General features: G+C 45.9%; 1 long non-coding RNA gene across 1 annotated transcript in view; it reads left to right on the plus strand.

Annotated features, from left to right (window-relative positions):
* Positions 1 to 7991, plus strand: part of LOC115387789 (uncharacterized) — a 45659-nt gene extending 37668 nt beyond the window's left edge. The window contains exons 3-4 of the long non-coding RNA XR_003931416.1: positions 5123 to 5187; positions 6908 to 7991. This is a non-coding gene — a long non-coding RNA (uncharacterized LOC115387789). The remainder of the gene's footprint in view (positions 1 to 5122; positions 5188 to 6907) is intronic.
* Positions 7992 to 13894: the final 5903 nt, after the last annotated feature.

The following is a 13894-nucleotide window of genomic DNA, read 5'->3' on the forward strand; positions in this document are numbered from 1 at the left end:
GTGGTTTAATTTCACTGCTGTGAGAATGTTTGTGTGTCTGCTGTACGTCTCCTAAGGTAGTTTGCAGCTCTTTGATTTTCAAATTGTTTTTTTCTTTTCTTTTTTGGCACGACTCAATAAAAATGTTTAACAAATACGTAGTAAATGTCACCAGTAATGGTAGATCACTCAGTCACCAGACGCCGCATAGCTTCGCTCGGTTGGCTGAGTAGCAACACAAAAGAAGATCCAACACAGAATCACTGCAAATTGTTGGATTAAAAAAGTTTGCGCAAAGTAAAATGCTACTGATCAATGCTAAAAGAGCCTTGCCTTAAAAACTACCATGCAAGGATTTTAGACGTCATTACCTTCCTATTTGCTTGAGCTCCTGTTTGCATTTTGTTTTACAGTCGAGTAGATTAAGAAAAATAGCTTTGTGCAGTAACAGGCGACAGTGTTCAGGTGGTAATGGGTCTTAAAGTGTTCTAGTTGTTTCATTCTCTGAAAATTATATTTCTACTGAAAACTAATTTTTCTGCCACCACATGTAATGTTTAGTGAATGAAGTCTGAGTTGCCTGCATGACAATTCACATTAAAAAGTACCATTCCTTTTTCTATGGGAGCTTCAATCTGGCTTGATATCTGCTCCGAGCCGTTTTCTGGTAGAAATATGAGCGTAGTGTAGAATCACATGTAGTGCAGCTGTTCCTAGTAAAGGTCAGCTGCACAACTGGTACAACCTTTGTTTTGCTATATGAACCACTTAGCTTCAGCATAGCGTCAGATTAGCACCAGTCCAAGCCTTATGTATAATTTCATCGCCCACTTCCCTTTTGTCTCTGCTGTTTATCTTAAACTCTCTCCGCAGCACCGAGGACCATTTGCAGCATTGCTGATTAGCTGCTCTGCTGAAAGCTTGATGATGGTTCTTGTCAAGCTTGGAGTATTAAGTTTGATAAATTGAATACTTTAACAAGTTCCTGCAAGCGGCATCAGCTCCAGTAACCAACACTGCAAAACCCATTAAAAGCAACGGCGTTACATGCTCAGCATTAACACATCAAATTGTGTGTGCAGCTTTAGTCTGTGTTGAGTAAAATCCGAGGCTGCGGTGGCCGTTTCCCATCCCCGGCCGGCGACACTGAATGAATCAGATGTTGACCTCTCTGCAGGTGTGGCAGGTGATCTCAGGGATGAGTGAGATCTTCCTGGAGTAACAGTAGCCCCAGCCAGCCTCCCAAGTTCCCCTGCCCCAATCTGCCCTTTCCTGTCGTCTTATCTGAGCGCGCGGTGCAATCTAACCCGGGGCGCGGTGCCTCTGCTCCTCCGCTCCCCTTGCTGCCTGCCTCCGTTGCCGGTCGTGTCGGGTGTCACTGTGAGGAGAGAATGACCCGTTTGAGCTGAACTTGAGTTGGACTGACTGACAGAGTCCTGACACCCCATTGTAGGCACAACCATCTCAGCTTCCTGCCACCCAGAACTTCCCACCCTCTGACCTCTGTGGCAGCAAGGGTAGAGGAACCGGCAACAATGAGCCACACAGCCCATCTTTTAAGGATTCCAGTTATTGCAATGAACACACTGATCGTTTTACCAGACTCGATAAGTGAAGTAATTCCTGCAGCTCTTTTAAAATTTGTAACGGCGACGAGATTTGGTTGTGGAGTCGGGCCGGAGGGACCTGCCGATGCAGTTCGAGGGGTTTTCGATTAGCAGAGTGGCGACTTAACGTGGATCCTTCAGGGGCAGATCGTACTTCCTCCAGCTGTCTGGGTTTCATTAGGCCAAACAGTCCTGCCGCAGCCAGCCAGCTAACTTCTTTCACACTGTGACTTGAAAGACTTGGAGCAAAAAGCTTCGTGGCAAACGGTGAGCTGCAAGTCCGCTCACTGAAGTTAAAAACGTGTGCGTGAATCCAGAGTGCTTAACGCAGCAGTAGTCTGCAAGTATTTTTACTCGTCACCATGTTTAATTGCTGTGCTACTTTATTCTAGCGTTCACGTTTTACTCGATCACTCAATTGAATAATTAGGGTTGTTTTTAATAAAATCATTGACCCCTGAATATTTGACTGTAATTTAAACAGATGTAACTACTGTGATTTTCCTGTTTTTAATACACTGGCGCTTGGTAACCTGAATAGGATTTGAATCATTTGTGAATCATCTATCATTTGCATTCCTGCCAAACGCGCTATAAACATGTTTCCACACGCGCTCATTCCAGCGCTGAGCTGCCAAACAGCAGTTGAGCGCCGCTGAAAGGAGGCTTATCGTGAAAGTCTATGATTTTACTTGACAGAGAAATTGTTTTGTTTTCATGTATTTCGAGAAATCTCCGGCCTTATAGGAATACCCGGTGCGTGAAATAACGTCAGTATGTGCATCATACCTACAGGAGTAAAGTTAACGTGGAGCCCTGGCGGTTTGCACACACTCGCAGAGACAAGAAAGTTTGTGGGGCAAAATCTGATTAAGGTGTGTGTGTGTGTGTGTGTGTGTGTGTGTGTGTGTGTGTGTGTGTGTGTGTGTGAGGGTGGGGGTGGGCGACTTGCAGACCTCAGCTCGGAGAAGTAATCTGATTTGCAGAAAGGAGCGGGTCGTTTCACATGACTGGTTTAAAGGACTGCTGGCGCAAGGTTGTGCCAGTGTCCCTGACTGGTCTGGGCATGTGTGTGTGTGTGTGTGGGGATATATGCATGTGTGCCTGAACGGTTGCATATACACACCTCCAAGTTTCTGTTTTCACACTGCAGAAATCCGAGTGTGTGTTTGCGCAGACTCTTATACAGTAGAAATAGAGAGGTGTTGAAGAGCAAACCCGGCTGCTGCTTCTACCCAGCTGTCCTTGCTTTTCTTTGCCATTTATTTGGGAAAAGGTTACATGAAGTAAGGCCCCCGCTAATTAACAGTCCATTACACATCTGGAAAAAGTAAAGCTTCGCTCCATACTCTGATGCGGGATTTTGTTTGCAACTTTGTGTTTACAGCATGACTGATAATCAGAGCTTTATTTTGAACTAATGGACCATCAGAAATTATATCAAATAATTGAAATCATCCTATAGCCTCTGCCCTCTTTACAGGACTTGGACTCGGATCCCCTTAAAGCCATGCTGCTGAATCCTCTCTTCCTCTTACTTTTTTTTTTTTCTTTTAAACATTGTTTGTTGATGTTTTTTTGTGGTTGAGATGCTCGGTCGTTTTTTTTTTTTTTTTTTTTCCTATTTAGAGCTGGATGAGGTCCATCATGTGATTTTTGTTGGAGACTGGCCGGAGGAGACGAGTCGACCACAGTTTAAGCAACTGAGCTTGTGTGTGTGAGTGTGTGTGTGTGTGTGTGTGTTTGTGTGTGTGTCATCTGGTATTGTTAATAAAAGCAGGTCGTTTTGTTCTATTTCGGGGTCATCAGTTGACACGCAGAAGTGGAATATGCTGCGCCGTTTGCAGCCACGTCTGTGTAAAAGCGTGTTTATATGTGAGGCATGAAGAGACCTTTTGGGCGAAGAGTGTGTGCTGAGGTGTTTGCATGTTTTCCGTCCTGTGTGCGGAGCGCTCATAAGCAGCTGATGCGGCGGGCAGGAAGCTCTGATCCCAACGGGCATGTCAGCAGGGGCAGTTTTTCATAAGGTAGTAATCTCGCCACACAAAGGGGCGTCCAATATTAGAGAGGGTCCCTACCCCTGAGCTAATCAAGACCTGACCAGCCCTTCTCCTGGCTCGCCAACTCTCTAAACATTACCTCATCTGGAGGCTTAGCCGTAGCCACATGCAACCCCAGCCCGCTGGTGTACATGATAACTCACTTAGCACAGTATGATAGCTAGAAAGAACAGTCATATAAGAAAGGACATAAAAGAAAGGAGACCAGCACAAAACTACCTATGGTGCCTGGTGCCAGGGAAAGGTATTTTAAAAGGGAGAGGAAAGAAAGAATCATTTTACCATGTCCTCCAGGAACTCTGGGAAGCAATTTGCCAGTATTCAGTTTCTCTCCCCACCGTCCCGTTATTGCTGTTTTCCCCTCAACTCTTGGAGCCTTCAACCTGAAAGGAGGTTTTCAGTTCGGGCTTTGTGTCACTCGGAAACAGTGCATTTGTTGTCAAGGTAGCAGGTCCGGAACAGTGAAGCTCAGAAGCAGGGAGCACCTCTGAAGAGGTGTCTCCGCTGTTGTTGCTCTGGTCCGCAATGTGTTTTGTTTATTCAAGAGCCTGCATGTTCTTCATCCAAAAACCCCTCGAACCTATTGACCTTTAGAAGTAAAACCAGCACACCAAATAAAATTTAAGCGGTACAATGAAAAGGCCATTTTAACTACTCCCGTTCTCCTCAACTGGCCAGATTTTACAGCGCTCCCCTGAAACCTTAGATTTATGTTGAATTAAAAAAAAAAAAAAAAAAGGGAGAAGTTGGTTGAGGTCAGTTCTCAATTCAGGTTTGAATTTTTTAATGTTCTAAGAAAACACTCAAAAAAACCTCCGGTGGTGCATCTGATTAAGTCTCGACCTTGACCTAGATCTTTGGTGGCTGTGGTTCAGTGGGGAGAGCGGTTGTCTCACAATCAGGAGGTTGGTAGTTTGATTCCAGGGCTGTGATAAAAAGGCATCTGATGCAACGAGTAGTCAAGTCTTTTATCTTTGGGTTTTTTGACTTATTAAGATTTAATATTGACATTTAAAGGTTTAAAAGCTGTTATTGTATCTGTGTGAGACCAGGCCTGCAGACAGCACCGTGTGTAGTTTGCATGTTCTCCTCGTGCATGGATTTTCTGCAGGTTAGTCTGGTTTTCTCCCACATTCCAAAAACATGCATTTTAGCTAAACTTTGACCTGCTCTATCTTAGGGTGACCCGAAATGGCATAAAGCAGAAGAGGTGGTGGGTTGATTATGAATGAATGATTCTCTTTTGAAGATCCACCCAAAGTCAGAAACGGAAAACCACCAGCCGTTCACCTTATCGTACCCCTGCAAGCCAGAAAGTATGTGCTCCTTCGTTTAAAAGAAAGTGTGTTTTTGCAAGTTTGGGCAGCGCTGGACTGGATTAAATTTGATTCCCCGGGTTTTGGTTGTCTTTAATGTTCATCCTTAAATGAGCCTCGCTCTGAATCATTCTATTTCCCCATCCTTTATCTTTTTCAGATGATCTTCGGTGAGCGCCGAGAAGAGGCTGAGTAATGGAAACATGATCTCAGGAGATTCGGCAGGTAGGGATGGCTCTGTGCTCTCCTTTGATCTCCGTTCGGTTTTAATACGTGATCACACACGGCGCAGTGGCATGACGGATGCTGACGGTCGCTATAAACAACCGAAGCACAATCGCGGCTCTAGCAGGTGGCGCAGGTAGTTCACCAGTTCGCGCATATACAATCCGATCGGGGTGGTGGCACTGGATTTATGCCCATCCTTTTTTTTTTTTTTTTTTTTTTTTTTTGTGTGTGTAACCCAAGTCATGACAGCACGGTAAAGAATGCAGTGGCACAGAGATATCACTTCAAACAACTCGTCTCAGATCCTTTTCAGTGGGGCTGAATGAAGATATGCTTTGATGGCCCACCGCAGAGTCGCAGGCCTTCAAAGAAACCCGTTGACGGGACGGTGTGGGGCGGCCAGCAGGCTGAATGAGTGGTACTGTATTAAAACCACCTCTCGCAGCAGCCGTGGGTGTTCCCGGAGGAGGTCAAACATGCTTGACCCCGACATAAGTAGTCATTTTCTATAGATTTTAGGCCGGCGTTGTCTCCCCTTTCCCCTCCCTTCTGCTCGGTTCTCCCTCTAAATGAAGGGGAACTTGTGTGTGAGTGGCAGGGTGCCAGCAGACAGGTACAGTAGATGTGCTGATGAAGGAGGACGATAGGGGCCGGCCTCAGCCGCAGCCCCGGGCACAGAAAGACGTACCCGGGCAGGCTGAGACTCCCAGGCAGGTTGGAACCTGGCTCTCTGTGCTGATGCTGCCCCGCTGGCTCCGCTCCAAGCTGAGGCCGAGGAGAGAAACGTGGGAAGGTGGGAAGGGAAAAACCAGAAAAGAGAGATAAAAGAAAATCAGGCAAAATGAAGTTATTGAGGGGTAACGCCACGAAGGGGCCAGGCAATATATAATGGCATGAAATAAGTATGTCAGAGTTCGCACTGTGGAGGGAGACGTCTGAAGCCTCGAGGCGGGACGGAGGACGAGATAGATATGAAGAAAGAGTGTGAGAGAGTGAGGCCGACTCCTCCGAGCTGGTGGAACGTGACTTCTCACAGGTAAAGCAGCTCATAGGTGCAGACAGGCAGAAAGCAGATGAGAACCACTGATGGATGACTACTTATCCTCTGACATGTCGCTCCCTCCCCGGGCGAAGAACAAGAACAACAACTTTTGCTGCCGTCCCGGCTGCAGGGCTGAGTGGATGTTTTCTCGTGGGGGTGGACGGAGTGTTGTCATGCAGCGGAGGAGGCCGTGAGAGCAGGCACAGGTAGCGCCACGGCGGGGTTGTCGAGAAGCCACCCACCTGCATTACCTCATCTGGGGATATTTGAACCTTTAAAAGCAGAAATCTGATGACACTTGCAGAACGCTCAGCAGTTCATGTGGATGTAACAAAATGTACTCAACTGGAGTTATATTTACGATAAAAGAGGTGTTTTAACTATGTCTTTGGTTGCTTTTTTATGCTCGTAGTTGCTTTAAGCTTTTTAAGGAAGTGGAAATGAAGAAAATATCTTATTCCTGCCAATATTTATGGAGCTTTATGTACAGTCATTTTTCCACTTGAATTCTTTATCCTTGTATATTCATATTAAGAGTCATATTTATTGGTGTTGTTTTTAAAGAACAACACTTTCAGAAAAGCAGTATTTTTCTTTGGTATATGTATCACAAATGTCAACCAAGTGTTTTTTTTTGGCTCCAGTCAGTCATTAGTTTCTGTATTATGTTTCCAGGATCATATGAAATCCCGGTCTGGACTGCGAACCAGCGTCGGCCTGCAGCAGATGTTCGGTCCTGGCGCCGCTACTGACGGCCTCTGAGCTCCGTCTGTGACGGTCGACGGCCTCGGGATCCACTCAGCGGAGACACGGCGACACAAACCCAGCAGGACGGCGGAGTCGACCCAGTCTGGAGCGACGGGCAATAGAAAATGCCAGCGTGGACACTCACTGCAGTTACCTCGACTGACCTGCAAATTGTTCCAATTTGTTCCTTTCCGTATGTGCTTTTGTCTCGGTGACAATGCAGCTCATGGTACTTTACCCTCCTTCCTCTCTCCACAAGCTGCTCCCTCCTTCTAGATGCACCTTAACTTAGTTCTGCAGCTGTAACTAGAAAATCTAAATTATTTATTTGGAACTCCTTAAAAGAAAATCATGATGGGATTATCAGAGTGGTTAAAGGTATGCACTTAAAAAATACCATCAAAGTAAGATACAGGTTCTGCCAGTCTTAATTCAGAGGGCGCTGATGGAAAAAGCACGTCATTGTTTATCGTGAACCTTGGCTCTGTTCGAGGATCTCCAGTGAGGCTGTGGGGTCACACGAGTGGAAGCTGAGCGTCAAAATGTATTAATAATACTTGAAATTACAGAGAAGCTCGGATTGGGGTGATGTGGTGTTTTCATGATTAAGTTTAACAGAATTATTCCTTTTTAATTTCCCACTAACATGAAGCTGTTACGTAGTGAACAGAGTACAATGTGTCCACTGTGTGACGATTAAATCCTTTTAAAAGATTCGTAAGAAGCTGCTGTCATCAAGGTGCAGATAAAGACACACTCCCACAAAGAAAAGCACATCAGCAGCCTGTACCGGTTATTAGTCATGTCAGGGTATCTAATGCCAGATCTATTTATTGCTTCATGAGTTTTGTTGTGTCTGCATGACTCTGCTTCATGATGGGTTTTTTTTTTTTTTTAAATTGCAGCAGCGGAACTTGTCAGATCAATAATAAGAGGCTTTCGTGCCATTTGTTTTTATTCTGCTGTGCGTTCTTTTCTTGTTGGTTATTTTTTTTTCCTTTTGTTAATGAAAACGTGAGTAAAAGTAAAGAATAAATGAATCCCTGTTGCAAATCACTGTGTCTTATTCTTTACTTTAATTGCGTGTCTTCTCTAACTGAAAAGAAGAGTCATGATGGAAAGTTGGGTAGCCCCTGTTGAGTCGAGTTTCTGTAAACCTTCTATGACAGAGAAGTGCTTAATGTCAGTCTGGGTCAACATGTGACAAACTGCAGGAAGTTTTCAAGAATTTCGAACATGGAAAAAAAAAAAAATCCCCTTGGGCTCCCGCCTTCTTCTGCAGAAAGGCATTCCAGCTTACACTGCGAACATGCGTATTGCTTTCAATTAGTCTGAGTGATTTTAGCATTTCGGCAGTGACTTCCCATTCAACTGTCCTCCATTGTCACTTTCAGCTGGGTTTTAAAAAGGTTCGGCGAGGGGCGGCCGGGCACTATTGGCCCTGGTGGGGGGGCGGTGGTGGAGCTGGGAGGGTGTAGGAGTGCAGAGCGGTGAAGTTGCTAAGGGTGTAATTATTCCTCAAGGGGCTGCTTATTGTTGTCTTTCTCTGGGCGATAAAACAAAAGCCGCCCGGGCTCCGTTCCACTGCAGTTTGTTCAGGCTTTTATTCTGGTGCTTGACAATGTTCTGACAAGTTGTTTAAAGCATCATAGGGATTATATTAACAATCAGATTTGAGAGGGGACGAGGTCAACGCCGTCTGAAAAAAAAAAAATAAAAAATAAAATAAGGAGAGAAGAAGGGGTGTGTGAAGGCCGCGGCGCTGATGTTTTGGAAGTTGAGCTTCATGACATCTTTATGGCTCTGCTTATGGTCAACAACATTAGCATGTCCACAATACACTCCTCTGCTTGTGTGCCCCCCCTTGCCTCCCCTCCCCACCTTTTTCTCACACACATACACATATACACGACTCCGGGGGGAAAAAATGACCTCTCCGCGGCTCTCAATTCACTGCGCCTCTATAGGCCTGAATGGACCGGCTCAACAAAGGGTGACATAATTTTCTCAGGGTTTGATTGGCCCCCTCCCTGCCACAGGATGACATCATGCAGCCCCCCCCACACCCCCCCCCCCCCCCCTCCACCACGACACATTACCACGACCGGCACCGTCACAAACCACCGCCGCCACCACCACCCACCCACCCACCCGCCCCTCAGCTACTTGGATGCTGGGTTACCACGGCAACGGGACGAGTCCCAGGCAGCGGGGCAGGACTTGGCAGGACCCTGCAGCTTGGCGGTCCATAATGAGCTCGGGCAGCGTTGCTCTTGTGTTTGTGGTAAACAGTCTTGGGAAATGATACGGGCGGACGCTGAGAAGGGGGGATATTACACGCAGTCTCGGATATAATGATGGGTTCCCTTTTCATCCCGCGTCTCCTTCACACGGACTAATTTTATGCGAGAGAAAAACCCGTTCCGGCCTGATGTGTCAGGGTTCAGAACTTTAACGTTAAGTCATGCGAGAGGCTGTCAAATAGAGTTCCCCGATGTTTTACGTTTGAACGTGACTGTCACACAGTGTCAGCTCAGGGAAGTTTGGATGACAGATGAGTCATTTTAACAAAGTTTCATTTAATTTTGTTGTTTTAATGCTTATTATTATTGAATAAAGGCATTGTTTGCTTCAAAACAAGGAGCTGTTCTCAATTTGAAATGTGATATTTCATGTTTGAGAGTGAAAAAAAGACTGGAAAATAACCCTTTTCTGTGCATTGCAGTTTAAAAAAATACTAATTTCATTGGTCCATGACATCAAGCAACACATCCTCCTGCAGGATCAGAGCCAGACGAGCCGTGCAGGACGACCTGTGACCCCCGGCTACTAAATGCCACTCTTCGCGCTGGTGTGCGTCCAGGATGATTACAGACCAAGTATCGCGGGGTTACAAATGGCCGTTTCCCCTCTTGAAATTGTCATTAATGAGGATAATTTGAAGTGAGGCTGACATGCCGCTCATTGCCAAACCTTGTTGGTTCCAAACACTCCTGCTGCAGAGGCGCCTTTGAGCGCACTCCAAACCATTTCCTCAAACTGGAGCCGTATCCTAAGGAAAAATGACACAGTTGCCACTTGGTCTTGGAGAAAGCTTCATGCTGAACCAGTCATGTGTGATGCACGGCAGCATTGCTGACCGGTTTGAGTTGTCGGAGTTGAGACAACTTCTCATGCGGCTTTCTGTCTTTATCTCATTCATCTCGCCAAGTCTCTTCCCCACTCGTAGAGCGCCCCTTTCCTTGGTTTTCATGCTCTCTCCCTCTCGCCGTTCCCTGCGGCGTGATGTGATTAGCTGTGGTGCGTTGGGTCGGCCCCTCCTTGGAAGGGAGCACGGCTGCAGTGGGTTTCTCAGCTTGGATGAGCGCTGGCTGGGTATCGGTTACCTCTGGCATGCCCGGGCTGCGTGGGCTCCCAGTGGCCATGACGTCGATCCGCCCGGCGCTTGCTCGCACGGTAGAAACGGTGGGAATACGCCGCTTTTTGCCTCTGCTCCGTATTTTCCACCATTGTTCAACCTTTTTCCAACAGGTTTTTTTTTTTTTTTTTTTTTTTTTTTTTAATGTGTCATGGAATCTACCTTGTGTGACTGTTTAATGCCTTTATTTTCCCACAAAGGAACATAATCAATACCTCAGCTACATATTAATAGTGACATTAGGATTATGTGCTTCCAAAAGCAGAAAAGCACACATCAGTATTTTGGGTTTATTCATGGTCATAGCCCTCGGTGACACTGAGGAGGCGACTGCATGGCAAAGCATCCCTCCGTCTGGGCAAAGCAGCCTCTCTCACCCTCTCCATCCCTCGCCCCTCTTCTAATCCTCATTGAGAGAGAGAGAGAGAGACGGGGAGACTCGGGAAGCAGGAGAGGATAAGGAGGAGGGGGGGGGGGAGGGAGGAGGAGGGGAGGGGGAGCAACAAAACAGGCCAAAGGCTTCACTGACATCCATGGGAATCTGCAGATCCATTCAGTGGTAATTATCAGCATCAATGCAGAGAGGCAGTGGCAAGGCGAGGGGTGGGGGCAAGGGGGTGTGGGAGCGTTTTTGGGGGTGCGGCCGGGCAGAATGAAGGTGGGGGGAGGTGGTGTGTGTGGTGGCGGTGGTGGCGGTGGCGGTGGGGCGGGTCGGGTCTGTCCGAGATGGAAATAATGGCGTACCAGAACAACCAAAAAGGGGTTGTAGGGAGAGGGAGAGTGATGTGAAGAGCGGCGGCGGGTTCACTTTCAATTACGGCAGGGATGACGTGAGGCCGACCTTATGAGCAAGCACATTTTGATTCAGAGCGGCGCTTCCCTTTACTTCATGTCTGGTCTCTGGAGAAGTGATTCCAGGAAAAGAATTATTTATAGCCGGACAAATAATAAAGTACATGATTCAAATGAGGAAGCGCGGATGATGAACTTTTATGATTAAATTACGATTGTGTAATTTACTAGTTATCTTTTACAGTTCAGCTTTTTGTCACTTTCTAATGATTTTTTTTTTATTATATACTTAGGAATTTATAAATAATTGATGGCATCAATGTTTAACTTGTTTTCGTCGCTCTTGATCTTCTAATTTTGTTAAAGTTAATGACAGTCACAGGATCCATCCTGTATTTGTAAAAGTGCCTGAAAAAGGGAGATGGACACATCAAATGATGCAGCATCCATTAAAAAAGTAGGTTTTTTTTTCCTTCTTTTTTTGGGATATATGAGAGAGTAAGCAGTTGTGTGAAATGAAAGGCGAGTGTAAACGCTGGAGTCCAGGACGTCAGCCCTCCGTCCCCCCTACATCATACATCACTCTGACAGTCCGGTTCGCTCCTGGATCCAGAGTTCAGCCTGACTGACCACCTCAAACGCTCTGGGTTGCCCTCGCTCGGCGAGAACGTCACTCCCAGCCCGCTAAATGCCGCGTTTGAACCGCCGCCAACTGACTGAGCCAAGTCTGTCCGAAAGGGGAAATTATGACAAATGATTTTTTATTTTCTCTCCCTCTTTCACTTGAAACTTAAAAAGAAAAAAAGAAAAAAAATTCCAGCAGTAGATTCAATGCAGCAACTTCAGCAGTCTGACCTTTAACTGATTAGTTCGCAGGAAGAGTCACGCTGAAATGTGTAGATGTGCATTTTCCCTGAAAGTGTGTCTCATTTCTCTGTTCTCTGTGAAGGAGCGGGGTCATGTCAAAGGTCGTGTCAGCACTTGTCCTCTTCGGTAGAAAAGTCTGAGGCCGTTGTGGAGTTTACCTCGGGAAGCACTGTGATAGAGACGTCTCATTAGGCCTCGTGTGGACGGAGACGGGGGGCGTCAAACTGTCACCCGCACAGAGAAATGATGTCTTAATGTGAAGCTCTCAGAGAGAAATGTCATTATTCACCGTCAGCCAGAGCATTTCTGTGACATTACTTCAGTTTAAAAACACTGACAGCAAAGAAATCGACTGATTAAAGTTATGATTATGTTGCCGTATTGAGCTGAACAGTGGAAATATTTCTCTAGAAAATCAGATGAATATTTATATATATATATATATTTTTTTTTTTTTTTTTTGCATTTATGTAGTTTTTGTCAGTGTAACATGAAAAATATAAAGCAAAATATAAAAAAACTTAACAAGTTAATGTCAAGATAAGATGTCAAGTCTTGCTCGTGCACCACAAGTGTCAAAACTCTTATTTTCTTCATCACTGAAACCCAAACTCCTTGAGATATTCTGAGAAATCTCACCAGCAGCGACGTACAATAGCTGAGAGGACGGTCTGCTGCGGGAACCCTCTGGTCAGGGAAAAGACTGACCCCTTGACACACACAAACACAGAGTTCCTTTTTGCATGCGGCGCTTGAATTTCGTCCGCCGATGTGTAAAGCTGGCAGCTCGGTGACGAGCAACGAGAACTCACACGGCCATCTATCACGACGACGGCGCGGCGAGGCGGCGGCGGTGGCGGGGCGTCGCCCCGTCGTGTCGTCAGCAGCCGGGGATTCTCTGCGCCGAGCGTGAACCTGCTGCTCTGAAACCGAGCGCACGCTCCCGCGCAGACGTCTGTCTCAGACTGCCAATCGCCGTGCCAGATAAGACCTGTCATTCCAGTGTCTGGCCCGGTCGATAGCCATCAGCTCTGAGGGTAGCGAGCTTCTGTTTACACAGCCAGAGAGGTCCCGAGGACCGACACACGCTTCTGATTCAGCCGCCGCGCCACGGCGGCGCGATCCCCCGTCCTATACTGTGATGAAAAGCAAGGAATAAGATCAACAAACGCTCTGCCAGCAGCATTGTGTGATTGATGACACTCATAGCAGTGAGAGCAAAGATTAAACTCAACAAGTGCCAAAAAAATCCAAAAAGTATGACCCACATTTAGGCTTGCTTTTATCTATCAACAGAGAAAGATCAAAATACTGCAGACTCAAGCTTTTTCCTGCTCTTAAAGTTTGTATTTCAAAGGCAAATTTGTCTTTCTTTTCCTTGAAATGTGGCCCAGAAAGTTAATGTTGTGTGATCCTATCAGACACACCAGAACATTACTTCTTCTTCTTCTTTTACTTTTTCTTTTTATTTATTTAGGGCATTTCCTATTTCTTGAAAAGCTCTTGGATCCAAATCTTCAAGTGTATCACATGTATGTCATTTTCAGTAGAGTTGAGTCTTGGGCAAGATTTACAGAACATGTTTAAAAGTATTTATTGTATCAGTATAAATGGGCTGCTTCTGAGGGGATCAGATAAAGATCTTTAATCAACACAGATTAAAACACAATTCATCAGTGAAATGGCTGAAAATTATAACCCATATTTACCATCATTTAAATCCAGGTTTTGACTAAAGCCTTTAACCTTGACTAAAGAATGACTGCAGACTGCAGGCCTCTACAACCTTTTCACAGAAAGGCTGAATGAAACGCGCAAAAGCAGAAGATTTAAAAGAA

The sequence above is a fragment of the Salarias fasciatus genome, chromosome 4 (genome assembly GCF_902148845.1).
Source record: "Salarias fasciatus chromosome 4, fSalaFa1.1, whole genome shotgun sequence".
Lineage (NCBI taxonomy): Eukaryota > Metazoa > Chordata > Actinopteri > Blenniiformes > Blenniidae > Salarias > Salarias fasciatus.